This window comes from Hippocampus bargibanti, linkage group LG13 (genome assembly GCF_051943395.1).
Source record: "Hippocampus bargibanti isolate YZ-2025 linkage group LG13, ASM5194339v1, whole genome shotgun sequence".
NCBI lineage: Eukaryota > Metazoa > Chordata > Actinopteri > Syngnathiformes > Syngnathidae > Hippocampus > Hippocampus bargibanti.
This window is the reverse complement of record NC_142746.1, coordinates 17988595-18014973: the sequence shown is the minus strand read 5'-3', so window position 1 is coordinate 18014973 and position 26379 is coordinate 17988595. Positions and strand designations below refer to the sequence as shown.

At 42.2% G+C, this 26379-nt stretch overlaps 1 long non-coding RNA gene across 1 annotated transcript; it reads left to right on the top strand.

Annotated features, from left to right (window-relative positions):
- The first annotated feature begins 102 nt into the window (after positions 1-102).
- LOC148889590 (uncharacterized) lies at positions 103-15433 on the top strand. Its single transcript, XR_016116816.1, has 3 exons — positions 103-129; positions 351-448; positions 15120-15433. It is a non-coding gene; the product is annotated as an uncharacterized LOC148889590 (long non-coding RNA).
- Positions 15434-26379: the final 10946 nt, after the last annotated feature.

The following is a 26379-nucleotide window of genomic DNA, read 5'->3' as shown; positions in this document are numbered from 1 at the left end:
ATTTAAAACAGATTATTTTCTTACAATGTATTTGAGGTGTTCAATTACCAGTCATGCTTCGGCGTATACTTCCGCCTTCGTCAGAGTGTCACTCTGACGAAGGCGGAAGTCCATGCCGAAACATGTTCGGTAATTAAACATCTAAAATACACTGTCTGTAAGAAAATAATCTGTTTTAAATTAAAATTAATGCACACATCGCCTTGTGCAGTTTTATGCTGTCCTGTCCTTCAACCATTTGACTTAAGTAGACTCCAAATCCACACAGTTCTTTTGAGCTGAGAGCTCATTTCTGAAGACAATTTGCTAATTGCATTTTTTTTTAAAGAAACCCCTTTCATATCATCTAGGGTCACTACAATGTGGTCCGCGGCAAAACTTTGACTTTGACACCCCTGCTTTAGACAGTCACTGAGTGGGAATCCCAAGCTGCCGCCACACAAATCAGGTAAGTGTAACACTTGTCACATCTCGTTGCCATCCGGGGCGCGCCCCGCCCCTCCTGTCACCTCCTCCGCCAATCCTGGGAGACGGCCCCTCCAATCATCGTACACCTGGGTTCCCACAGCTGATTGTCATTTCACTGATGGTGCCTTCTGACTATATCTGTCTCGCGCTCACTACCGTCTCCGTCGGAGTATTCTTGGTCATTGCCATTTCCACTTCCGTGTTGCCAGGTCTGCTATCATTCAGTTATCTTCCTTCACTCATCCCTGTTTGTTATTATTTGATGCTGTTTCCAGTAAAGACTCTGTATCCATCCAAGCCTGTCACGCCGTGTATTTCGGGTCCTTCCCTAACACCAAAAGTCCGTCGCTCGAGGTCTGCCTCCTAGCACTCGAGCGTTCGTCACACAATACTCCGACCACCCATGGACCCCGCCGGCGTTGACAGGTATGTTACCGCCCTTGTACAAGAGGCGGAGCGTTCGAGCCAGCTGGCCCAGGCGATTGAGGAAATGCGCCACGCCACTACCTCGCTGGCTCAACGCCTCAAGGAGATGGAAAAGTGCATCGCCACCCTCTCTGTTCCTTCCCCCCCGCCCGTGGGCAGGCGCACGCCCCCGCTACCCCAACCCTCACGCTACGCAGGCGAAACCGAGCGCTGCGCTCAATTCCTAATGCAGTGTGCGCTCGTGTTTGAACAACATCCTGACGCCTACGTTAGCGATGAGGCTAAGGTAGCCTTCATCACCAGCCTGCTCGCGGGCGAAGCCGAATCATGGGTGCTGGCGGTACGAGAGTCCCGACCGGAGCTGTGCGCCTCGTATCCGGACTTCGTAGCCGAGATTCGCCGGGTGTTTCACCATCCAGTGACGGAGGTCGAGGCGGAAGGGAAGATCCTCGACTGCGTCCAAGGGGCCCGTTCGGCCGCAGAATACTCCGTCGCTTTCCGGATCCAGGCCGCTGGCAGCGGCTACGGCGACCGAGCGTTGAGGGGGGTGTTTCGTCGCGGCTTGAATTCCGACCTAAAGGATGAGTTGGCTACCCGCGACGCCGGCACCACCTTCGACGACCTCGTCGGGATTGTCATCGGCTTGGATCAGCGTCTTCGAGAGCGGCGAAAGGAGCTGAGCGACCGACGGCCCGAGGTACCCCGAAGCCGACCTCGGTCGACCACACCCGGCAGCGACCGCGCGCAGCCCCAGGAGGGACTCTTCGAACCGATGGTGATAGGGGGGGGAGACGACCACGCCAACCCGAGGGCTCGTCGCACCCGAGGCCCCCAGCCTAGGACCCACGGCCAATGTAAGTCCCCGCCGAAACGGAATCCGTCGGGGGCTAAGTCCACTACACGAGCCACACGGTTGGAGCTGGAGAGTGAACTATTTGGCCCCTCCAGCTCCCAAAGAGTGTGGGCACTAGTGGACTCGGGGGCCGACGGGTGCATTATCGACCCCCACCTGGCCGACCTGCTGGGCTGCCGACTTTTAGATCTCCTTCCCCCTAAGGAGATCGTCGACCTGGATGGCCGATTATTAGCCCGGGTCACCCACCTCACGGCCCCACTTAAGCTCCGAGTGGCAGGCAACCATGTGGAGCACCGCCAATTTCTTGTTATGCCCTCCCGGAACGCGCCATTGGTCTTGGGTCTCCCCTGGCTCAAGGCCCATGACCCATTCATTTCTTGGGAGGGCCCCACCATTCAGGGCTGGAGCCCCTACTGCTACGCTAACTGCCTGCGGTCGGCTACGGCAGGGCGTAACCCCTCCCGCGGTGGCCCGCCCGAGGCCATCTGCCTCAAAGGCGTGCCACATTGCTACCACGACCTGCGGGAGGTGTTCAGCAAAGACAACGCCCAATCCCTGCCGCCCCACCGACCGTATGACTGTGCTATAGACTTGCAGCCAGGGGCTCCATTACCGGACTCCAGACTTTACCATATTTCACAACCGGAACGGGAAGCCCTGAGCACTTACATAGACTCCTCTCTAGCGGCAGGACTCATTCGGCCGTCGCGTTCCCCGCTGGGCGCAGGGTTTTTCTTTATCGACAAGAAGGACGGATCCCTGCGCCCATGCGTTGACTACCGGGGCCTGAACGACATCACCATCCGCAACAAATACCCTCTCCCCCTCATGGATTCGGCCTTTGCGCCCCTTCAGTCCGCCACCATTTTTTCTAAATTGGATCTTCGCAGCGCCTACCATTTGGTCCGAATCCGTGAGGGGGATGAATGGAAAACAGCCTTCAAGACGCCTTTAGGGCACTTTGAATACCTGGTGATGCCGTTCGGGCTCACGAACGCGCCGGCCGTATTCCAGAATTTAATTAATGATGTGCTCAGGGACTTCCTCAATGTTTTTGTTTTTGTTTACCTCGATGACATTCTTATTTTTTCTCGCTCTGCAGAAGAACACCGGCAACACGTCCGACGGGTCCTGGCGCGGCTCCTGCAAAACCGGCTCTATGTGAAGGCAGAGAAGTGTGACTTCCATGTCCGCTCTCTGTCGTTCCTGGGGTTTGTGGTGGAGCAGGGGCAGCTCAGGGCCGACCCCGCCAAAACCAAGGCGGTGGTGGAATGGCCGATCCCAAAGACGCGCAAGCAGCTTCAGCGGTTTTTGGGGTTTGCCAACTTCTACCGCCGCTTCATTCGCGGGTATAGTCAGAAGGCACTCCCCCTCACTAACCTCACGTCCACCAAGCTCCCTTTCAGGTGGACTCCCGATGCTGAGGGGGCTTTCAACCGCCTCCGTCGTGCCTTCACCAACCCCCCCGTTCTGCGTCATCCCGACCCGGATCTCCCGTTCACGGTCGAGGTTGACGCATCCGAGTCCGGAGTAGGGGCCGTCCTTTCCCAGCGCTCTCCCACCGACCAGAGGCTACGCCCATGCGCCTTCTTCTCCCGCCGGCTCAGCCCCGCCGAAGCCAATTACGACGTCGGCAATCGGGAACTGCTGGCGGTCGTCCTGGCCCTGCAGGAATGGAGACACTGGCTTGAGGGAGCTAAACACCCCTTCACCGTCTACACGGATCACAAGAACCTGGCGGCCATCCGGTCGGCCAAGAGACTTAACTCACGGCAGGCCCGATGGTCACTCTTCCTCACCCGTTTTGACTTTTCTCTCACCTACTGCCCAGGGTCACAGAACACCAAGCCCGACGCCCTATCCCGTATCCATGAGCCGGCAGAAAGGGAGGAGACCACCGCCAACATCCTGCCGGCCCAGCGCATCCTGGGCGCCCTGAGGTGGGAGGTTGAGAGAAAAGTCCAACAAGTCCAGGGAACCACCACCATCCCCAGGGGCTGTCCCAAGGATCGCCTGTTCGTCCCCCCCCCTCTACGCACCGAGGTGCTCATCTGGGGGCACACATCTAAGATAGCTTGCCACCCGGGGGTCAACAGGACGATCCAACTCATCGCCCAACGGTTCTGGTGGCCGGGGTTTAGGAGGGACATCACCCTCTTCGTGAAGGCCTGCCCGACCTGCGCCCGTGGAAAGGCCTCCCACCAGCCCCCGGCCGGACTCCTCCAGCCCCTACCGGTTCCGTCCAGACCCTGGTCCCACATCTCCGTCGACTTCGTGACAGGCCTCCCCCCCTCCCGTGGCAAGACGGTCGTCCTCACCGTAGTGGACCGATTCTCCAAGTCGGCCCACTTCGTTCCGTTAACCAGGTTGCCGTCCGCCACCGAGACGGCTCAACTCCTGGTTAACCATGTCGTCCGTCTCCACGGGATTCCGACGAACATCGTGTCGGATCGGGGACCGCAGTTCGTGTCCAAGGTATGGAAGCGTTTCTGTCGGTCCCTAGGGGCATCGGCGAGCCTGTCGTCTGGGTACCACCCCCAGACCAACGGACAGACGGAGAGGAAGAACCAGGACCTGGAGGCAGCCCTCCGGTGCGTGTGCCTCCACAACCCGGCGGCGTGGGCCCTGCACCTACCCTGGGTGGAGTACGCCCACAACTCCCTGGTCTCCGCAGCCACAGGTCGGTCCCCATTCATGTCCGCCTGTGGCTATCAGCCGCCCTTATTTCCCACACAGGAAGGCCAGGTGGAGGTCCCGTCTATCGATCATCACCTCAGACGGGCCCACAGAGTCTGGAAGGAGACCAGGGACGCCCTGTCACGCACCGCATCCCGGAACCGGCGGGTGGCAGACCGCCATCGACGGCAAGCACCCAGCTACCAGGTCGGGCAGGAGGTCTGGCTATCCACGAAGGACCTTCGGCTGGCAGGGTCCTCGGCCAAGCTGGGCCCACGCTTCACGGGTCCCTTCCCCATCGAGGCCATCCTCAGCCCGGTCTCGGTGAGGCTCCGGCTACCACCCACCATGCGGATCCACCCCGTGTTTCATGTTTCCCTCCTCAAGCCAGTGGAGACCAGCCCCTTAGCCCCCACGCCCGCCCCCCCACCTCCCCCCCGGATATTGGACGACGGACCAGTCTACACCGTGCGGGAGATACTGGACTCCAGGACATGACCTGGAACTATAGTTATTAGTTTCCACGTTAATTTGCTGTTCAAAGGTGATTGCGCTCCAATGAAACAGTTGTGACCACACTTCTGTGAAAATTGTACTGTCCACAATTGCACTTTTTTTTTACTTTTTCAGTTCTTCTTTCTTGTTCTGTGTTGCACACTTAGGCTACTTCCTGCCCGCTTTGAGTGATAACGATGCTCATAAGTGTATTTAATGTACAGTGATACCTTGGCTTACGAACTTAATTGGTTCCCAGACAGTGTGTAAGGTGAAAAGTGTGTATCCCAAAAAATATTTTCCCATAGGAAACCATTAAAATGAGAATAATCAGTTCCCAGGTCCCCATAAAACATAATTTTCTACTTCCTAATTTTCTAAGCCTTAAAACTACACAAAATATAATTATGATAATTATTTTGTGTATAATAAATGTGATATGGTATTATAATTAACGAAATAAACAGTACTGTATCATTAAGTCGTTTTATTTACCTTTGTGATGGTCGTCGATGGGATGATGGAATGGAGTGGCCGGTATCATCAGCATTAAACACTTGATGAGGAACGTAGCCGTCTTCTTTCACCATCTTGAGGAATGATCCCTTGTAGGTGCTTTGGGTTGATAGTTTCTTGCATCAAGTGTACAGATGGCTTGTGCAGGTTATTTGTGGAGCCGGATTGATGGGAATTTTAACCTTGCAGTCTGCAGTCTATCAATATCTAACTATCAAAGTTGAAACGGGTCCAAATTTCACGCTTATTCTATCCATTTTGTCACTCTCTGTCTCTGTCGTCCCCCTGTCTCTTTAATGTTTAAACCACCTCCCCTCACTGCTGCGTTCTTGAGCAATCACGTGTCTTTAACTGAAGCCTGGGGCCGGGGAATAAAGGACAAAAAAATGTTGGCTGCCATTTTGTTTTGTGGAGAATGGCTTCACTCTCTCTCTGTAACCAACACCACCTCACTGCTGCGTTCTTGACTAAACACGACTGGGGGCGGGAAATAGAGGACCAAAACAAGCCGGCTGCCATTTTCTTTTAAGAGAACGGGCTTGTTCGCGAACGACACATCACTCATTGTGGCAGCTCTGTATGTATCCCGAAAAATAGTTTGTATGCCAAGGTAAAATTTTCATAAATTTAATGTTCGTAAACCGAAAAGTTCCGAAGTCGAGGGGTTCGTAAACCGAGGCGTCACTGTACCACCAGAGCCATGAAAAACTAGTTACTTAGAGAAGAGCACCTCAACTTGGAAGGATACTGATCTGCGCCAGCTTCTCCAGCTTAGCTATAGTCTTTCTCAAAGTCAGCTACAATGGGCTTGACCTATGACCAAAATGAGGAAAGATGTATAAATGATACATAAACTATATAAATGCTGACATATTTTTTCTACATTTTTTTTCTTATCAATCAGGATTTACTACAATTGAAAGGAATAGTTGCACTACTTCCACAATAATAATAATAATAATAATAATAATAATAATAATAATAATATCAGAAGAATATAAAACAGTCATTGTATATTTAAAAATTATGGGAAGAGTATTTTATGATCAGTTATGTTCATGAAAAAAAATAAGCAACAACGCAGGCTAGTTTACTCACTCGCATACCAGGACACTTGCAGGTTCTAGTAATGTACTACTAAATGAGGTGAGGTCCATAAATTATAAGCATGCCTTCAAATGTGAACCTATTTTCGTGCCATATTCCTGGCAAGATAAGCGTTCTACTATTGGACCTCAATGCTTTGGGCATTACATTATTATTAGGATGATTAGCATGCAAATCTTGTATAACCCAGAGCGCTGGCATATGCACATCTACCCTCAAATTGCTCTTTCACATTTGTTCCCATTAACTTTTTTTTGGGTAATGTCATATTGCAGAGCTAAAGTAGGATTTTGCAAACATGTTAGTCTTAAAAAGGTTTCAGCAAAACATTTTTTAATTGATTGCATAATCTATTACTTTTCCAGTCCTGGAGAGCCAAAGCATTGAAATGCAAAAACATAATTATAACTGCACATTTGATCTGTAATGATCTGTATCATATTTATGCATTCACCTATATTTCCCGATTGTGTGTTATGTAAATTCTATCCAGTAAATATGTGGATTTGTTCTTTTTAAAGATGGAGGATGTTCTTTTTTTACTGTCAGTTCTTAACTCCTATTACCTGGGCCAGAGTTGAATCAAATAATGCTGACTGAGGAATCTTAAACTGTGGTACAATTTCTCGAAGGTGACATAATGTTTGTATTTAGTGATGCTAATTTCCCCATTGTGCGACTATTAAAGGCTTTCAGATTCTGGTTCTGATGGAGAACTACCGGTATTTGCACTCGAATCAAATTATGACAATAACTTGATGATGCAATTACAGTGATAGCTTTGCTTACGAACTTAATTGGTTCCAAGACAGATGTGTAAGGTGAAAAGTGTGTATCCCAAAAATTAATTTCCCATAGGAAACCGTTAAAATGAGAATAATCCGTTCCCAGGTCCCCATAAAACATAATTTTCTACTTTCTAATTTTCTAAGCCTTAAAACTACACAAAATATACCTTATTTTATGTATAATAAATGTGCTATGGTGTATTGGTGTATTAAAGAAATAAACTGCACTGTATAATAAAGACGTTTTATTTACCTTTGTGATGGTCGTTGATGGCTTGATGGAATGGAGTGGCCGGTTTCATCAGCATTAAACACCTGATAAGGAACGTAACCTTCTTCTTTCACCATCTTGAGGAATGCTCTCTTGTAGGTGCTTTGTCTGTGATAATTTTATCTAGTTCCTCATCAATTGTGTTCTCTTTAGCTGGATTGATAGCTTTTTGCATCAAGTGTACAGAGGGCTTGTGCGGGTTGTTTGTGGAGCCTGATTGATGGGATATTTTAACCTTGCAGTCTACTCTCTGCCTTTGAACTATCAAAGTTGAAACTCTCTCACTGAGTCTGCCTGTCTCTTTAATGTTTAAACAACCTCGCACCACTGCTGCGTTCTTGACCAATCACGTGGCTTTAACCGAAGACGGGGGCGGGGAATAGAGGACAAAAACAGTCGGTTGCCATTTTGTTGTCAGAAGAACGAAATATCACTCATTGATGCAGCTCCGTGTGTGAAAAAAGTTCGTATGCCAAGGTAAAGTTCGTATGCCAAGGTAAAATTTTCATAAATTTAACGTTCGTAAACCGAAAAGTTCGTAAAACAAGGGGTTTGTAAACCGAGGTATCACTGTAATTCATTCCTTGCCATTCATGAAATTCTCAACCATTATTTAATCAACTTCATCAGTATTAGGGGTGTCCATTATTTCTGATGATTTCTTTTTTTTTTCCGAAATGAGTCGGCATTTTGAGTTAAAAAATAAAAACCGAGAAGACAAAATCAGAAGGACCTTGTAGTGTCCTTGACCTCCTGATACCGGAAATGAGAGATGAGTTTTTCAAAAGTGCAGTGCACATTAAACTGGAAAGATAAGCCTGCTGCTATATTTAATGTCATCTTTAACATGGGAAAAAAAATCTCAAACTCATCCTCAAAATGTTCTACCGTGAACTAGTATCACTCACTCAGCATTATGGCGACTTAAATTACATGTGATGATTTGATGAGCGCACTTGGGAAAATAAATTTGAGTGCTCACGTTTCACTACACTATTTTGTTGCTGTTACCGGTACAAATGATCAATGTATTGATCACCAGATTTTGTGTTCTAATTCACACTTCAATAATGGCATTGAAGACTTCCTGCAAGCGACCTCTTTGTCTTTTCTTGCTTGTTATTTTTCATCATTTCTTGCTAATTTGGAGTTAGCTGTTTAAAACTTCAAGTTTCTTATTAAGTTTTGGCCATGGTGGATAAGAGTCAGGCCTATAAGAGCACGGAGATAAACTAATCATCTTAAAGCCCTAATTATTAGTATCTTGCTGTGACAGACTGTTTTTTTTTTTTTTTTTTTTGCACGAGTCGACCAAATTGAGCCTCAAATGAGGGATGGCAAATCCGCAGAAGTGGTAATAATTTTAAGTCATTTCGATCATCCGTGGTGTGGCAGAATTCATTAGAGCAGATTAGCAGTGTGTGTACCAAGTAAATTAGATATCTAATAGCAAACACGGAGGTCCTCGCCAATAGTAGGCGAGATGTTAAGAGGTGATAGTCGATGTTTTAACACACAGGTGTCAAAGTCAAGGCCCGCGGGCCAAATCCGGCCCGCCACATCATTTTTTTCGGCCCGCGAAAGCAAATCAAACTTGTTAAATTCCACGATGATTGCTAAAATCTGAGCCAAAATTTCATATTTTTGGATGGCAACCACAATAAAAGTCATTATTCTTGACTTCAGATTTGAAAACGAGTTATTAATTAATTTTCTGTGTGCTCTATATGTAATATTTGAAGGGATTTAAACATTCTAATGGGTTCCCCAAATTCATAACGGCCCTCGAGAGGAAACCATAACTACAATGTGGCCCGCGGCAAAAAAATGACTTTGACACCCCAGTTTTAACACTTGTGCTATTTAGAGCGATCGCTATATAAGCCAGTAGAATCACTGAACTCTTGACCTTTCACCTCACTGCAGATTGTAAACGTACAGAAGTGATCGGTAAATCCACAATGTTTATTTGTTAGAATATGAGATCGATTATGCACGTGAGTAGAAGTTTAGGGCGGGAAAATATGATGGCAAAAAAAGAATTTGCTGATATAATTACAGCAGAATTGGGTGGGACACAATTGTCAAATACATGTGTTGCTTGACCCTGGTCAGCCAGTGAAATAAATCCTCCTTCTATAGCCTTTTGTTAATTTGTTTTTATCATCTCCAAGTGGTGTTTGTGCAGGCAGCTCAATTTGCATGTGTAATTCCACTGTGCAAATTGACAACAAGTAGATAAATCGAGGAAATAGGCTAGTTGCAGGCCGCCGCTATCTTCCTGAGCCTGTTCATTTTGAGGAACCGCTGAGGCATGAAACTCATACATCAACTATTTTCTGACAACGCGCTGGCTTATTGTCCCCTAAAATGTCATTACGGCTATTATTTATGAAGTTAATTCATTTATTAAACCATATTTACTCTGACGGAATTTGTCACATTCCATCCATATCCTCAGCATTGCTTTGGAACAGTGTTTCTCAATGTAGATGTGTGAACATGGTCGACTATCGCAAAGTTTTGACACACATAAGGCAGAATATTATTAATGGGTTACTGTTTCACTCTTGGAAACTTTTCATGTTGGCATTTGACTGTCATCGCTGGACAGCTCTGGGGCGATTGTGTTTTTTTTTACGCTTGTAATGGGTAGCATTTTCACAGCCCCGCTTTGTTCAGCGGAAAGGTTGGTGCTGTTGGACAGTCTGCGGCTGGATGAACGCATTGTTTGAAGAGCCCGCGATAAGAAGAAAGGAGCGTAAGCGCAGAGTGCCGTTGCGATTTCGGGAATGGTAGCAATCCACGTCACACTTTTCAATGGCCAAATAAATTCGGGAATGGTAGCGAATAAGTTAAGTTGATCGTGAAGTCACATGCTAGTTGCTACGGCTTCTTCTTCTGCTTCTTGGCGCTTGGAAAATACATTTGGTGCATTACCGCCACTAAAAGGATGCAGCATGCTAAAGGAGGTGTCAGAAATGCACCAAATTTATTTGCCAAAGTCCCAAGACAAAGAAGAAACGGTACTCAATGTTGCGGCTTGGAATTGAAGGGGATTTACGTGGGACAGGAGATGTGAGACGATCTCTTTTCGTCAACGGATGCTACAACTTCGTGTTTGCTTTCAACGTTTAGCTTGTAGCAGGCGTGTACATTCCACCGTGACGTCCCTGATCCACTGGGGAGAAGGACGCTTTGATTCTTCCCTCTATCATTGAGAACTGCTTCATACAGTAAAGAGGGTTCAGAAAGTGCTTAAAATTGAATGACTGTGTCTTTTGTGTTGTAACGTTATTTGTTATTTAGTTTTTTTTCTTGTTTTTGACTTTAAGATGGCGCCGCAAGAGTGGCTGCGTTTACAGCAGGTCCTGCATTTTGTTTTTCTACTTCTTCCTTTCCTCTTAATTTCATCACTTTGCTGCTGTGAAATGTACATTTCTCCACTGCAAGACTAATAAAGGCTAATCCAATCCAATTCAATGTAGTAATTGCGTATAGGTTTTGTTGCAGAAGTTCATTCATTACCTGGCATCCTTCTTCCCTATTTCACCTAACACAGCTGAGTAATTATAATCAGATATAGCAAAGCTATTTCAGAAGCACCGTTAATGACAGATTCCCTCCCAAGTGAATGTTTACTGCGTCTCAGACGTGTTCTTAAATTTTGCCGTCTGGTCTTCTGCTGCTGCTGATGATTTAAGGCGTCGAACAGGTTAAAGCAGCGCACATCATGACAGTGTGGATAATTTACAATCGTGTCTATGAAGACACATTTTGGCGGGTTTCTACGTTTTAATTTTTTCAGGTTCTCTTGGGATAATTCAATCATAGCATTCAGCTGCGGTTCCTTTGAACTTACCTGTCACCCAAAAAAAAAAAAAAAAGAAAAACGGCGTGGTGATGAGTTGTGTCTAAACTGTTTTACAATATTGATTTTGGAAGCATGGCATTTGCATTAATATGGGGTGTTAGCTGTCATTTAAGAAGCCAGTCTCTTTGGCTCCGGTAGGAGACAGGCGAGGTAGGGGGGGCACCGAAGATAAGACAGGAGTATTTATGGTGAAAAGACTGTAAAAAAGGATCAATGTGGAGGGTGAGAGACATGAGGTGGTGAAAGAAACGGTAATATCTGTTTTCACTGTATGGGCGTCAAGGTCTATTTTGTGCTCGATAACATAAATCACAGGGACAGCGCGCCCTAAGTCTTATAAATGTTGCACATTGTAGCAAGGTACTTTCACTCTGTGTCTATAGAACAAACCCAATGAGAGGTTACGCGGCGATAGCCAAACAAAGAGAGAAAATTAGGCAACTTTGTAGCACTCCATTGAACACCAATAAGCTTTTAGAGCTTAGCACGCATAAACACATTAATAGTGATGAGATTCATCAGCACTCTTGTGTCAAATCTACTGAACCCATGGGCAGAGCTCAGCACCAGCTAACTGTATAAGGTGAGAAGGCGGGAGGATAGCTGTGTTCTGTTTATAATCATTCCTGGTTAAAAGTTGATCTTACAGCAATCTTGAAGGACTCATAAGTCAGCTCACTTATATCCAAAGGCATGTGCATCACCATTCATAATAATAATTATAATAATACATTTCAGAGCCTTTCAAAACTCTCAAGGTCACTTTACAGTCACAGGATAAAGTTTTTCTGTGGGTGAGCAGCGACAGCCACATGGGCCAGCATTCACTCAACCCTGAAGTAACTCAGATAGAAAGCTAGTTAGCTAGCTAATTGATAGCATAAATAGCTAATAGATAGCCAGATAGCCAACAGCTTGCCAGGTAGACAGCTTACAGCCAGTCAGATAGACAGCTAATAGCTCGCTAGCTAGCTAATGTTAGCAAATACTTAGCGAATAGATAGCCAGATAGCCAACAGCTAGCCAGCTAGACAGCTTACAGCCAGCCAGCTAGACAGCTAATAGCTAGCCATTGGATTTTTTTTTGGTGATGTGAATTATGATGTTAGAAATGGATGGATGGGCTTACTTTACTTTACATCTGTGGTACAAATGTACTCTGTGTGGTCTTAATATGTCATAACTTGTTGCAAAACTGAACAGGGACGTCTAATTGTAAGGTCTAACTACAGTACATTTTTTCTCCAAATAACCTGCCAGACTTAGCCATCACTAACAAGCACATGCCTGTGTGACATATTTGATGTTAAATGCAATCGTTGAGCTGGAAATACAGAGCCCATGTTGTACTGATAGAATGATACATTTAAATTGAAATTATTATCTTTCAAAGGTGAGAAGGCCTTTTAACTCTGATTCCCCATTTATCTGTTGTCTCTTTCTCTAGAAAAAAAAATTATAAGCCCTTTCCATTCCTCATAGTTTCACTGGAACCAACCAGATAGGCATGAAATTAGCCAAATTTGAATCTTTATTTGGTCCAATCAGATGAGCGTAGATTTAATCTGGACGAGGCTGCTCGTTCACCAGACTCTGACGCCTCAGATGAAATGGACCACATATTCACAGGTTCTCTTGTACGGTTGATTATTGCATAGGATTGAAGTATTAAGTAGCAAGCTTTTTCTATGTTGTTACTTCAATTTTCCTGAAAGAAAAGGGGAGAATGTCTATATGTGTATGTATGTATATATGTATGTATGTATGTATGTATGTATGTATGTATGTATGTATGTATGTATGTATGTATGTATGTATGTGTGTATGTATGTATGTATGTATGTATGTATGTATGTATGTATGTGTATATACAGACTTTACTGTATATTGATTTTTTTCTCCTTTGAGCCAATCTATATATATATATATATATATATATATGTGTGTGTGTGTGTGTGTGTGTGTGTGTGTGTGTGTGTGTGTGTGTGTGTGTGTGTGTGTGTGTGTGTGTGTGTGTGTGTGTGTGTGTGTGTGTAAATACGTATACATACATATATGTATACACATCACATATACATATATATTAACATATACATATATATTAACATATACACATACACATACACACATACATACACACAGACATATACATATACATATACATATACATATACATATACATATACATATACATATACATATATGTGTGTGTGTATATATATTTTTTTCTCCTTTGAGCCAAGAACAACAGATTTGTATATTGTTGTACCTTAGAGTGTGTCATTTTGTTGCCAAAATGAAACCTTTCACAACAGTGAAATTTTAACGAATGTTTTAATTATGATAACAACAACCAGTGCTGGGAACTGAAATGTCATCGTCGATGCAGGAAACAATGTGGATAAATCAATATTTCACAACCAGAAATGTTCATTATTATGAAAGTGGAATTACAGGTAACACCTCATCAGGAAACTATCCTCATTTTAGATCAAACTGCAATGAAAATAAAAATTACTTTCAGCATTTAATGCCCCACCCCCCAAAAAAAGATTAATTGAAAAGATGTGCATAGCTGGCTATTATAAAGGTTGGAATTTTTACTCTAGATTAGTTTTAGATATGGCAACAATTTCTTTTGAATGTCAGAGTTGATTGTCTCCTGGAATAATTTCTCAATTTTAATTACCTTAATGCATAATATACCCATTAAAAACCAGGAAAGCAATGTTGTCTGTTGCCTGAAAGTGAAAATACTTTAATTTATTTGTGCAAATATGGTCTATACTTTTGATTTAATAACATGAAGATGACAAAAAATGCTTGCCTTCTGAATTTTCAATGCTCCCTGCTCCCTTCAAAGTTGATGATTTTTTTCTACCTGACTTTCTAAAAGCTTCACACTGCACTTTTTTTTTCCTTAACTCACCGTTTATGACGTTATTACTCTACCTTTTGAGTATTGTAAGTTCACAGGTAAGCTCTCCATGATGGCATCGTTGCACAGGAGCAGGATATTGTCAAAATCTTTTCTCCACGGAGAAAGAGAGGGGGGGGCGGCGGGGGAAAAGTAGGAGATGCAACGCCTCGCCTTCCTCATTACACTGCTGTCATTTACTCTTCATCCCCCGTACTCTTTAGTGGCATTAAGACGGGATGTAAATTTGACAGTTAATGCTGTTAGAAAATGGCTAGTTCAAGAAGGGCAGGAATTAGAGATGGGCATTAGGCGCTGATAAGCTCCTTTCCTCTGCCGCGGCAGCTGCTTAACATTCATGGGAAAGTCATCATCAAACAACGTTATCGCAGCTCTGTTGACGGCTGAGAAACATCATCACTATGATAATTTTTTTTTTATAGCTGTGAGCCAAAAAAGCGCTCTTTTATTTCAGCCGTTTGTTAATGAGATAGGAGCTTGTTGGTATGGGTAAAGGCAAACTTGCCACTCTCCGGCGTTTGTTTGAGTCCCCTAGTCTCCCCTCTTGTGCTTCCATTGCACCTCCTCCATACTGTTTAATGTGTAGGAAGGTGCGGCGGCGGCGGTAAGGGCGGAGGGGGGTGTATGGGGGTGCATTTTATGTGCTCCTTTCCAAGTGCTCTGTGTGCATTACTGAAGGAGGGCCTTTATGTGTACCTTTGCAGATCAGGCGCTCAAAGAGAGGAAAACACGGTTATATCAACAAACGCTCCCTCCCAACAGCCCTGGTGTGGGCACCTGTCACTCACCTGGGATTTCACAGCACATCTTGAATGGGCAGATTCTTCTGCTTCTTATGCTGAGTAAACTCCCAATGCCTTATTATTCATTCGACTATCATTTGTAAAAGCGTTCTTTCTGCTGGATCTTTGTGGCTTTAAAGGACAACCGACATCTCCGGACAAGTTGTGTCCATAATTTGTAAAATGGCTTCAAATGACTTGTACTGAGCGTATTTTACAAAGATATGACGCGACCGCTTGTGAGCCAAAGGTGAGCTTCGGTTTAATAATGCGGCTTGCATGCAAATGTATATAGGTATATATGTGTTCTGTAATGTAAATAATAATAATAATACATTTAATTTCTAAGCGCCTTTCAAAACTCTCAAGGTCACTTTACAATCACAGGATCGGTTTATATAACTGTAGTATCATCCATTAAACCTTGAAATAATAATAATAATAATAAATAATAATAATAATGCATTTCATTTCTAAGCACCTTTCAAAACTCTCAAGGTCACTTTAGTCACAGGATCAGTTTTTCTGTGGGTGAGCAGCGTCAGCCACATCCGCCAGCGTAATAGATAGAAAGTTAGCTAGCTCATAGATAACTAATAGATAGCTAGCTAGCTTGTTAGATTTGAATTTGGATTTGCCTTTATTAGTCTCGCAGTGGAGACATTTACATTTCACAGCAGCAAAGTGATAGCTAATAGATAGTAAATAGCTAGCTAGCTAGGTAGCCAGCTAGCTAGGTATTCAGCTAGATAGCTAGCCAGCTAGATAGCTAGCTAGAAAGCCAGCTAGATAGATAGCCAGGTAGCCAGCTAGATAGCTAGCTAAATAGTCATATAGCTAGCTAGATAGCTCAAAACGTGTCAGAGCGACACCTATGGACAGACTGTGATGTAAAAATCCTTATCCAATCAAATTGTGTCTGGAAGTGATGGAGTTTAGCGTTGTGGAGTGAGAAAACGCTGCTTCAGAGGATAACTGTCTCATTCTTCAGCTACTCCATAACCCAGCCACTATTTGCCTTCCCGTATTTATGATAATGAAATGTAATTCCGGCCCTTATTGACGCGCAGTCGTCTTTTAACCACGTAAATTAATCTCTTCTTTCCCTTACGCTCCCATATTTTAGTGACAATGTCAAAAATCCACATTTCCCATTATCAATTTGATATAGCATTTTATGGCCCTCCATTTATTGCCCTATTGCCTCTTCCTCTCATTCAATTGCGCTCTGTGTTGGTGTTTATTTTGGTGAGAAAGACTGGATTAGCCCCGATGAAATACTTGTTATTCAGATTCAAGATAATCTAGTTAGTAAATCCATTAAAGAAGAAATCTACATATAACCCCAACACTCCCCTTTGCCATCTTTGGAAACCCATTCTCTTTTTCTCATCATGGCTGCAGAAATGCTTTAAAAGATCAGTAATCTGCTGCTGCACTCTCTGAAAACTTCATAATTGGTATTAACTCATTCACTGAGAGGATAATTTGTTGTTGTCAATATCAGGGAGTCAAAATTAGAGCCGGCTCATTCGGATTCCCGTCTTACATAACAATTAGGAATTTAATGTCACTATATTGGAATATTAGTTATTATGTATATGGTTTTGGAAACAAATCCCGCCAATACAAGTGGCCACATCAAAGAAATAAAGTGAGGAAGAAAAGTGGATTGAAGCTTACGAAATACATTACACACTTATTAAAGTCATTTTCACTTTGCCTTCCAGACCTGGACAAAAACACTCAACATTTCATTGTATTCCGAGGAAGGCCGTGTGGAGCTACCCCCCCCCCCCCCCCACCCCCATCCGTAATTCCTTTGTTAACTTTGAAGTTAGCTGCAAATGTATATAGGTAGACTAGGGATGCATCAAATAATCAGCAACTTCAAAAAAAGCACGCTGCCACTTAGCACTCCTAAAGCTAATGTCCCCAAGACATTCAAAATGGAAATTATTCAAACTCATTTAGTGGTTGCAAATTGGTCTAAGTTCAATCAGAAAACAGACTGACACTGAATAAGAAGTGCAGCCTAATTATGCTTGTTTGTCAAATGAAATTTTCATTTGGGCAGGAATGAAACCTCGGAGCCAATACTTTTGAGGTGAGAGCCGAATTGTATTATCAGCTAAATGCAGTAAAATCCACAATCATACGATGATAATGAAAATGGAGCCAGTGTTAACATTCAAGCTGCCGATGCCCTGGGCATATGGCGATAAAAAATTAAGTACCGTGGTCCTCTGCCAGGCACGCTGAAACCCAGGCTGCTCTTTAGCCTCTTCGATGCATTTTTTGCATTTTAAAAACTTTATCAAGCTGCCGTTGCAATGTGGAAAATGTCAATGTGAAATGCACTGAAGGCAAATTAGAATTTCATTAATAGTGAAATTATTGCTTTGGACTGGTGTGTTGCTATGCTTCTTAAGAGCTGTAGAGTGGAACGCTCGTCTGTTGGCAGTCTTTTCTCTCGCTATTTGCTCCTGCATGTTAGCTTTCCAGATCAACAAAAATGTGTGAGGCCTTCGTATTTTCAGGATATGACAATTACAGTATGTCATTCACTCCTCAGCATTGATTTTAGATTGTTTTCAGCTTTTGCATGTTGGTTCTTCTCCTTTTATAAAAGTAGAAATGACTTTCAACACTATTGGATTGGGTTTCAGCACTATGGGTAGCATCATTAAGGTACGGTACCCTGCCACCGTAACGGTATCACCAGCACATACAGTACATATAACATATAATATAACTCCTTCATTAAGCTCGGGTTTTGTATGTATTTATTTTCCGAGTGTATAAGGCGCACCGGAGTATAAAGCGTACCCCCAATGAATGGTGTTTTTTTTTTTCAAACATTTTCCATATATAAGGCGCAGCAGACTATAATGTGCAACTTCAATGAATGAAAAACGTTTTACAAATATAAGGTATAAATATATACAATTTTCCATATACGTATAAGGCACACCACATTATAAGTTGCTATAGTAGAGGTTTGAGTTACACACTACTTCTTCTACCGGGGGACTTCTTCTACGGTGGCTGCTGACAGTCGTTATGAGACCTGTTAAGGCTCAATATTACTTCACATATAAAGCTCACCTGCGTATAAGGTACAGGGTCGTCATCTTTTGAAGAAAATCAAGGCTTTTGGGTGCATCTTATACACCGGAAAATATGATAATCCTCTCAGTGTTAATGTTGTCACTGATTCGGAGAAACAGGTAATAGGTTGAATAACCTGATTAATTTTATGGTATTCAAAAACGGTACAAGAGATTTGCATAAATAAAATACGGATATTCACGTTGTCAATCGATTGGATGTACGTTTCTCAAACCTGTATTTTTGTCTTTGGCTTGATTTTTATCTAAACTAATACATCGGAGATCTGACATGGTAATATGACACATTTACACCATGATTTTCTTTTATATGGGAATAAATGTGCAATCATACAGAAACAACTGATCTTTTTTTTATCTATTGAAATAATATTTCCAGAATCGCCATGGTAACATGACTGAATGTGTAGTTTTTAATATACAGACCATTTTGTATCGTCATATATTATGACCCACTTCTACTGACCCAAATTCTATTGCTGTCTGACCACAAATAGTGTCCTTCAGAGTTTTGAAATATGCTAATACAATGTAAATACAAAAAAAAAAACCAAATCCAGCAACAATGCATACTCTACATTGCATACATACAGCCACGCGGTAACAAGTACACCTGTAACGTCGTCATCTGCAAAAGAGGGCCCCTCTCTGTTCAGGTGTGCACCAATATAAGTGTAGTGTAAGCAATATCTTCAGAAGTACAGCCTATTTAATGTAATGAAAATATAATTATCGAACAATTATTTTCATATTCCGTATAAATGTCTATGAATACAATATATATTGATATATATACAATACATATTGATTTACTTTAACAACAGCTGAAGCTGGAACAAAGTGCTTAACATGGACAGCTATCATTTACAGGAAATAAAGCGGTCACAAAAATAGTAATAATGATAAGACATTTCCTTTATAAGCGCCTTTCAAAACTATCATGGTCACTTTACAGTCCCAGGATAAGTTTTTCTTTGGGTGAACAGTGGCAGCAACACAACCCAACGTTCACTCAACCTGGAAGTAACTCAAATTTAGAAAGCTAGCTAGCTAGCTTTGTAGAAAGCACCAGGAAGTACACTGTCATATCATAGAATATAAATGTAGTTTGTGATCTAAGATATATTTCACATTCCCTTTTTTTATCTGTTGCTTATAGCACTTGCCCCTGCACTTGATATGACTTGAACTCTGCTGAAAATGGCACTCGCAGAGGCTTCTCCCAAACAACAGCGATATCACTGATAAGATGGTAAATTCCAGTAAGCCATTTCCTTCGAAGGGGTTTATCGGTAGTGGTCAGTTTGCAGCAGTACAACAGCTTACAGATTCACAAAACTTACTGTAAGTCACACACAATAGTTTTCGAGCTAGGTTTTCCACTAGATAGATACGTTTTGTTAAATAATGTCTCCAATGTCCTGTTCCTTCCTCATTAAATGTCATGAGTCAGAGTATTGCTAATGTTATATTTACCGTCATTCGTTTTTTTTTAATCTTTTCATTACGTATAGCATAATGAGTCACTCGATGACTCGTTTTAAGGGACATCTTTCAAGCAGTGGTCTTGATGATAACAATGTCCAGACATTGAATGCCTCGGATTCGTAGTGTAACTCTGACCTCTTGTGCTTTTTAGTGGAAGTGCATTCTCGAGACTTTCTCACACGGAGCTTTGTATTATTGTAAAAAAAAAAAAAAAAATCTGAATCCACTCGAAGGTTCATTTTTCACTCCAGCCATAAAGAGTGTTTGATAGAACCCGCAGGAGACTTCTTTTAGAAATGGTTCTGATCAGGTTTTGAAAAGAGCTATAGAAATGTTTCCCCTTGAAGGAACATTTGTCAAAGCGTACTAGTCAGTTTAACAAAGCAATGGATGTAAATTCATGGTCAGATATTCATTTCATTGATCTGCATTTTAAGTGGTTCTGTTGTTCCTTGTGACTTAGCTTTTTTTTTTTTTTGTTGCTCCCTCTCATCTTCTTCTTTTCATTTTCTCAGTTACCCTGTGCTGCACACTGTTAAGACAAATAGACCACAAAATATACCACCACTTGCCAAGAATGTACAACATAAAGATGTATGGAATGAAGCCGATGAATAACAGACCTTTTAAAAGTTCAACAACTTCAGTGGACAAACAGTCAAGTCAGGTGTTATTCAGAAGTTATTCAGTAGTCCAAGATGGCTCTCATGAGCTTTGCATTTTTTTTCCTTTGGTCACTTTGTAACTCCCGCGGCTTGGAATTGCGTTTCATTTCGCCTCCGAGTCTCTATTCAACATTTTGAATGGATTTTGACTTACGACCATTTCGACTTACGACCACTTGGTCGGAACGGAACTCGGTCGTAAGTCGGATGTTACTTGTACATAAATGTACGATTTATATATACAGTGATACCTTGGGTTACGAACCCCTTGGTTTAAGAACTTTTCGGATTACGAACGTTACATTTATGCAAATTTTACCTTGGCATACAAACTTTATACCTTGGCATACGAACTTTTTTCATACTTTTTACTTTACTTTTTACTTTTTTTTACTTTTTTTTTTTTCATTCTTTCATCACTTTGCTGCTGTGAAATGTAAATTTCTCCACTGTGAGACTAATAAAGGCATATCCAATCCAATCCAATACACGGAGCTGCCTCAATGTGTGATGTGTCGTTCGCGAACTAGCCCATTCTTCTAACAACAAAATGGTAGCCGACTATTTTTGTCCTCTATTCCCCGCCCCCAGTGTTCGGTTAAAGCCACGTAATTGGTCAAGAACGCAGCAGTGATGGGCGGGTGGTTTAAACAGTAAAGAGACAGGCAAACGACAGTGAGATAGTTTCAACTTTGGTAGTTCAAAGGCAGAGTGTAGACTGCAAGGTTAAAATCAGTCAGGCTCCACAAACAACCCACACAACCCAGCTGAACGGAGCACAATTGATGAGGAACTAGATACAATTGTCACCTACAAGGGATCATTCCTCAAGATGGTGAAAGAAGAAGGTTACGTTCCTCATCAAGTGTTTAATGCTGATGAAACCGGCCACTCCATTCCATCAAGCCATCAACGACCATCACAAAGGTAAATAAAATGACTATTATACAGTACAGTCTATTTATTTAATTATAATACCGTAGCACATTTATTATACATAAAATAAGGTATATTTTGTGTAGTTTTAAGGCTTAGAAAATTTGAAAGTAGAAAATTACGTTTTATGGGGACCTGGGAACGGATTATTCTCATTTTAATGGTTTCCTATGGGAAATTATTTTTTGGGATACACGCTTTTCACCTTACACACTCTGTCTGGGAACCAATTAAGTTCGTAAGCCAAGGTATCACTGTACAAGATTTTCCTCTTGCCACTCCTGCTCAGCAACGTCCTTTAAAACCATTACAAGACACACAAAGACATTGGAGCAATGCGACCTATTCCTTTCTCCATTGTGAATTCATCACATGAATCAATCTCTGTCAACCCGGCGAATCCTAATGAAGCAGAAATGTGTCACATTTGCGCTACAACGAGGATAACTGGCAAACTTTGCCCGGAAAATGAAACTATTATCTTCCACAAGACGAGCAGGGACTCAATATAAATAAATAAAAGTTGCACTTATCTAGTGGACAGTGTGATTACCGAGTTGACATCCAAATTGACTTGTCTTATCATCTTGTAGTGCTTTTCAGCTGAGTGGGGACTGTAGATGAAAGCAAAATAATCTTTAAATAGTAGCTCAAGATGGCTGCTTGATAAGTTGCTCCACAACAGTTTTGATCAATGAAGCATGCATTCAATATATTGCCTATTTAGATATGTGAGATAAACTTAACTGGTCTTGTAAATGTTTCATAAGTTCCATTTCCTTCATTATCTGGCAAAGATTTGAACAATTTTTCAATGGGGGGGAAGGCATATTTTGAAGACACACTATATTGTCTTTTACAGGTCAGAAAATCCATAACGTTCATTTACTGTATGTATATTTATACAATGTTAAACTTTAAGATGTCATTTTGATTGACACACTGCATACATTCTATTCTAAGCATTTGCTTCTCTTTTCTTATTGTTTACTCCCAGATTGTTAGGTGACGCCCATCCTCGTCTCTTAAAGGACAACCGACGTCACTTTTTTGTTTCCTAACTGACATCAGAAAAACGTTTTATAGCATCTAAAATACCCAAAACATGCAGTATGATATTTTTATTCAAATGCAAAGCGCCAATAAAAATGACTTAAAGTGTCCAAAATCTGCAAAAAAATTGAGCTGCGAATTGGGCATTTTCAGAAAGTCCCGCCCCCAGTTCGTGACATCACTCCAAGACATCTTGCATTGCTGGAGAATCAAAACAATGGCTTCAGATTTGGAGAATATGCTTTCTTTTTACACGTCCAGTTATGAATATGATTCAAATAGTTCTGAAGAGGAAAGCATACATGTTTGCAATCGATTAAAGAATTTATTCCGTGCCATTTTGAGGCAACATTGGGGGAAATGTCTCACCCAAAAAGAGGCAAGAAAATGGCCACCGAGCTCCGTTGAGGAATGAATCAGCCGGTTTCCACAGGCTGATAAATTCCTTATATGCAGCTTGGACGCCCTCTTCTGGCTGTTTTTAGTGCAACACGACGTTTTCAGACCAAACAAGTACAGCAAATTGCATTGATGTGATGGAAGGACTGCTACAATGTGTCCTTTTTTCGATCAGGGGCGTTCATTCCGTGACGTCATGGAGGGACTCGTCACCAACTCAGAAACAATACTTCCGGAATATTCAGCACGAGTCTTAAAACGTAAAATATAGCTATATGCGGTGGAATCTTTGTAAAATACGCTCAGTAGAAGTCATTTGAAGCCATTTTACAAATTATGGACACAACTTGTCCGGAGACGTCGGTTGTCCTTTAAATTTTTGTTTTGTTTTGTTTTTTGTTTTAGATATACACATTTAGCCCAGTAACACATCTTACAGAACATTTTCTGCAAGCATGTGACGAACACACGTATCCTGCTCCCGAATTGAATTTGCTGTGCGCTTGTACGACAACGTTGTCAGGCGGGAGTTGCGCTCGCGGAAAACGTCAAAGCTATTTTCCTCTTTACCAGTCAGTGCATTGCTTGCTTAATAGTAATTGGATTCTTATCCTCCTGTTTGCTCATCAGTTTCTCCTCCTCCTCATTCCAGCCTTAAACTCCATTTAAAGTTTAATAACATTTTAGAATAGTTCCCATTCAAGTCAACAGAATCTGATTACCGAGCCGGAATGAAAATATATGTCTGACGTCAGTTTATATGATTTATTTATTCAAAGGAGGCCCCATTGGTGAAGATGGTTCCTGGCAAACAAATGGCAGCCGTTCCTTTTCAACAGCTAAGTGTTTTTTTCTGTCTTGAATTCTTCATGTTCTATTAGCATATCAGCGTGGGCCTAATAGCAGGAAATATAAGGAATGAAAACTATACTTTATTCAGAGTTTTTTCCCCTAATTTGGAGTGCTTTGTTACTTTAGATGTATGTAAAACCAAAGAGTACATTTCAAAAACGAGTTGGACACTAAAACTCTTCTGTGATCGTTTTGAATTTCTCTCTCTATGCGCCTCATTGTGTTCCAGGACCTGGCGAGCGTACGTTTGTGCCAGCTGCTTACCAAATGAGGTTATAGTGTTTCCCTACCAACTGTAAAATTCAATAATTTGTTGGCCAGAACCCTCTTGCCCTCCGTTTATCATACTATCAATGGCGACTCAACTTCCCTCTGCTGCTTCTTCTGAAGCGCTGACCCCCGGCCCTATTACAGTCCTGTAATGAAGTGCAATGGAGTGGTAATTGGTCTGCATTATACCGGATCAGGTAACATTAGACTTATTTTCTTATCACAATGAGTCCCGCTGGTGACTCTCAATGAGAAACCAAACACACTCTCTTTCTTTTGCTGGCTATCATTCAAATAACATTTGAATCGAGAGACTGACTCCCCATTTCAGTTTTCCATTTCAAGATTGTAGTCTGTGTTTTCAGATTGGACTTTGTTTCTCGTTTCCTCCACTTTTAAAGGACAACCGACGTCTCCGGACAAGTTGTGTCCATAATTTGTAAAATGGCTTCAAATGACTTCTACTGAGCGTATTTTAATAAGATTCCACCGCATATAGCTATATTTTACGTTTTAAGACTCGGTCTGAATATTCAGGAAGTCTTGTTTTTGAGTTGGTGACGAGTCCGTACGTGACGTCATGAAAGGACCGCCCCCTGACCGTAAAAAAGACGCATTGTAGCGTCCTTCCATTATGTCAATGTATTTTGCTGTACATGTTTGGTCTGAGAACCGTGTTGCACCCAAAAGCCGCCAGAAGAGGGAGTCCAAGCTCCATATAAGGAATTTATCAGCCTGTGGAAGCGGAGGTGGCCACTGGAGGTCGCCATTTTGTGCCTCTTTTCTGATGATCCATTGTTGCCCCAATGTTGCCTCAAAATGGCACATATAATTCTTTAATCGATTGCAAACATGTATGCATTCCTCTTCAGAACTATTTAAATCCTATTCATAACTGGATGTGTAACAAGAAAGCATATTCTCCGAATCTGAAGCCATTGTTTTGATTCTCTAGCAATGCAAGACGTCTTGGCGTGATGTCACGAACTGGGGGCGGGACTTTCTGAAAATGGCCAATTCGCAGTTCAATTTTTTTGCAGATTTTGGACACTTTGTCATTTTTATTGGTGTTTTGCATTTGAATAAAAATATCATACTGCATGTTTTGGGTATTTTAGATGCTATAAAACGTTTTTCTGATGTCAGTTAAGAAACAAAAAGTGACATCGGTTGTCCTTTAAAGATATTTAAATGATGCAACTCCTGAAATTTGTGCCCTGAGAAACAGGATGTCAGGTCTCTGCTGTGATCTAACACAAACTAGCAGAGCTGCTCTGTGTGTAAAGTTAAAAAAGAACAGGATATTGGCTAACAAGGTTAAAAAATAGGAGCAAAATATTCTCTTATTAAATTTGGGCTGCAGGGATTTCACTTGAGCCACCAAATAGACAGTTGTTTTAAGGGAGACCAAACAAAAGGTAACGGGACGGTCATGCATATGGCGGCTAATAGTAGGGTTCGAGAAAAAAAAAATAGGAGATTTGTTTTCGACAGGAAATTGTTCTTAAAGACAGGTCATGGATCACCCTGTTCTTCACGGGAAGCTTCAAAAGCCAAAAGAGTGAACTTTTGCTGAAGCCATTAAAATGTCTCCATAGCAGAAGGTCAAAGTAAAAACCGAACTAATTGTATAACTGGAGAGAGGCAAATCAAAGTAAATTGATGTCACGGCCTGGGATTTATTATAAGACAAGTGAAGCATCTGTCTTTTGTAACTACAGTATTAGGAAAATATGACTTAGGTTATTGCAAATAGATAGATAATGCCTAAAATACACTAGACAGGCCTATAAATGCCTACGTGGCTATCTAAAATCTTGGGATTTTGATTTGATAAGTGTATTTGGTTATGTAAATAATTTCACCTAGAAATAGGATGAGTTGGTGGTTGGATGCTGTTTTTTGTATTACCTCACAATCCGGAAGGAGTGCCAAGATCTGGTTGTTCGGTGCAATAGCTGTGATCATCCATGATGCTTGTGTGTTCATTGATATTCCAGTGTTCCAATGTTGAAATGTTCCAATAGCCTTTGAACACTTTCCACCAGATATACATTGAAATGTATTTTATTTCAGAAACCACTTGAAGGACGCCTCCGGACAAGTTCTGTCCATAATTTGTAAAATCACTTCAAGTGACTTCTACTGAGCGTATTTTACAAAGATTTCACCGCATATAGCTATATGTGACGTTTTAAGACTCGCACTGAATATTCCGGAAGTCTTTTTTTTTGAGTCCTCACCGTACGTCACTGAAGGAACGCCCCTGACCGAAAAAAGGACACATTGTAGCAGTCCTTCCATCACGTCAATGCATTTTGCTCTACTTGTTTGGGCTGAAAACTTCGTGTTGCACCAAAAAGAGGCAGAAGAGGGCGACAAAGCTCC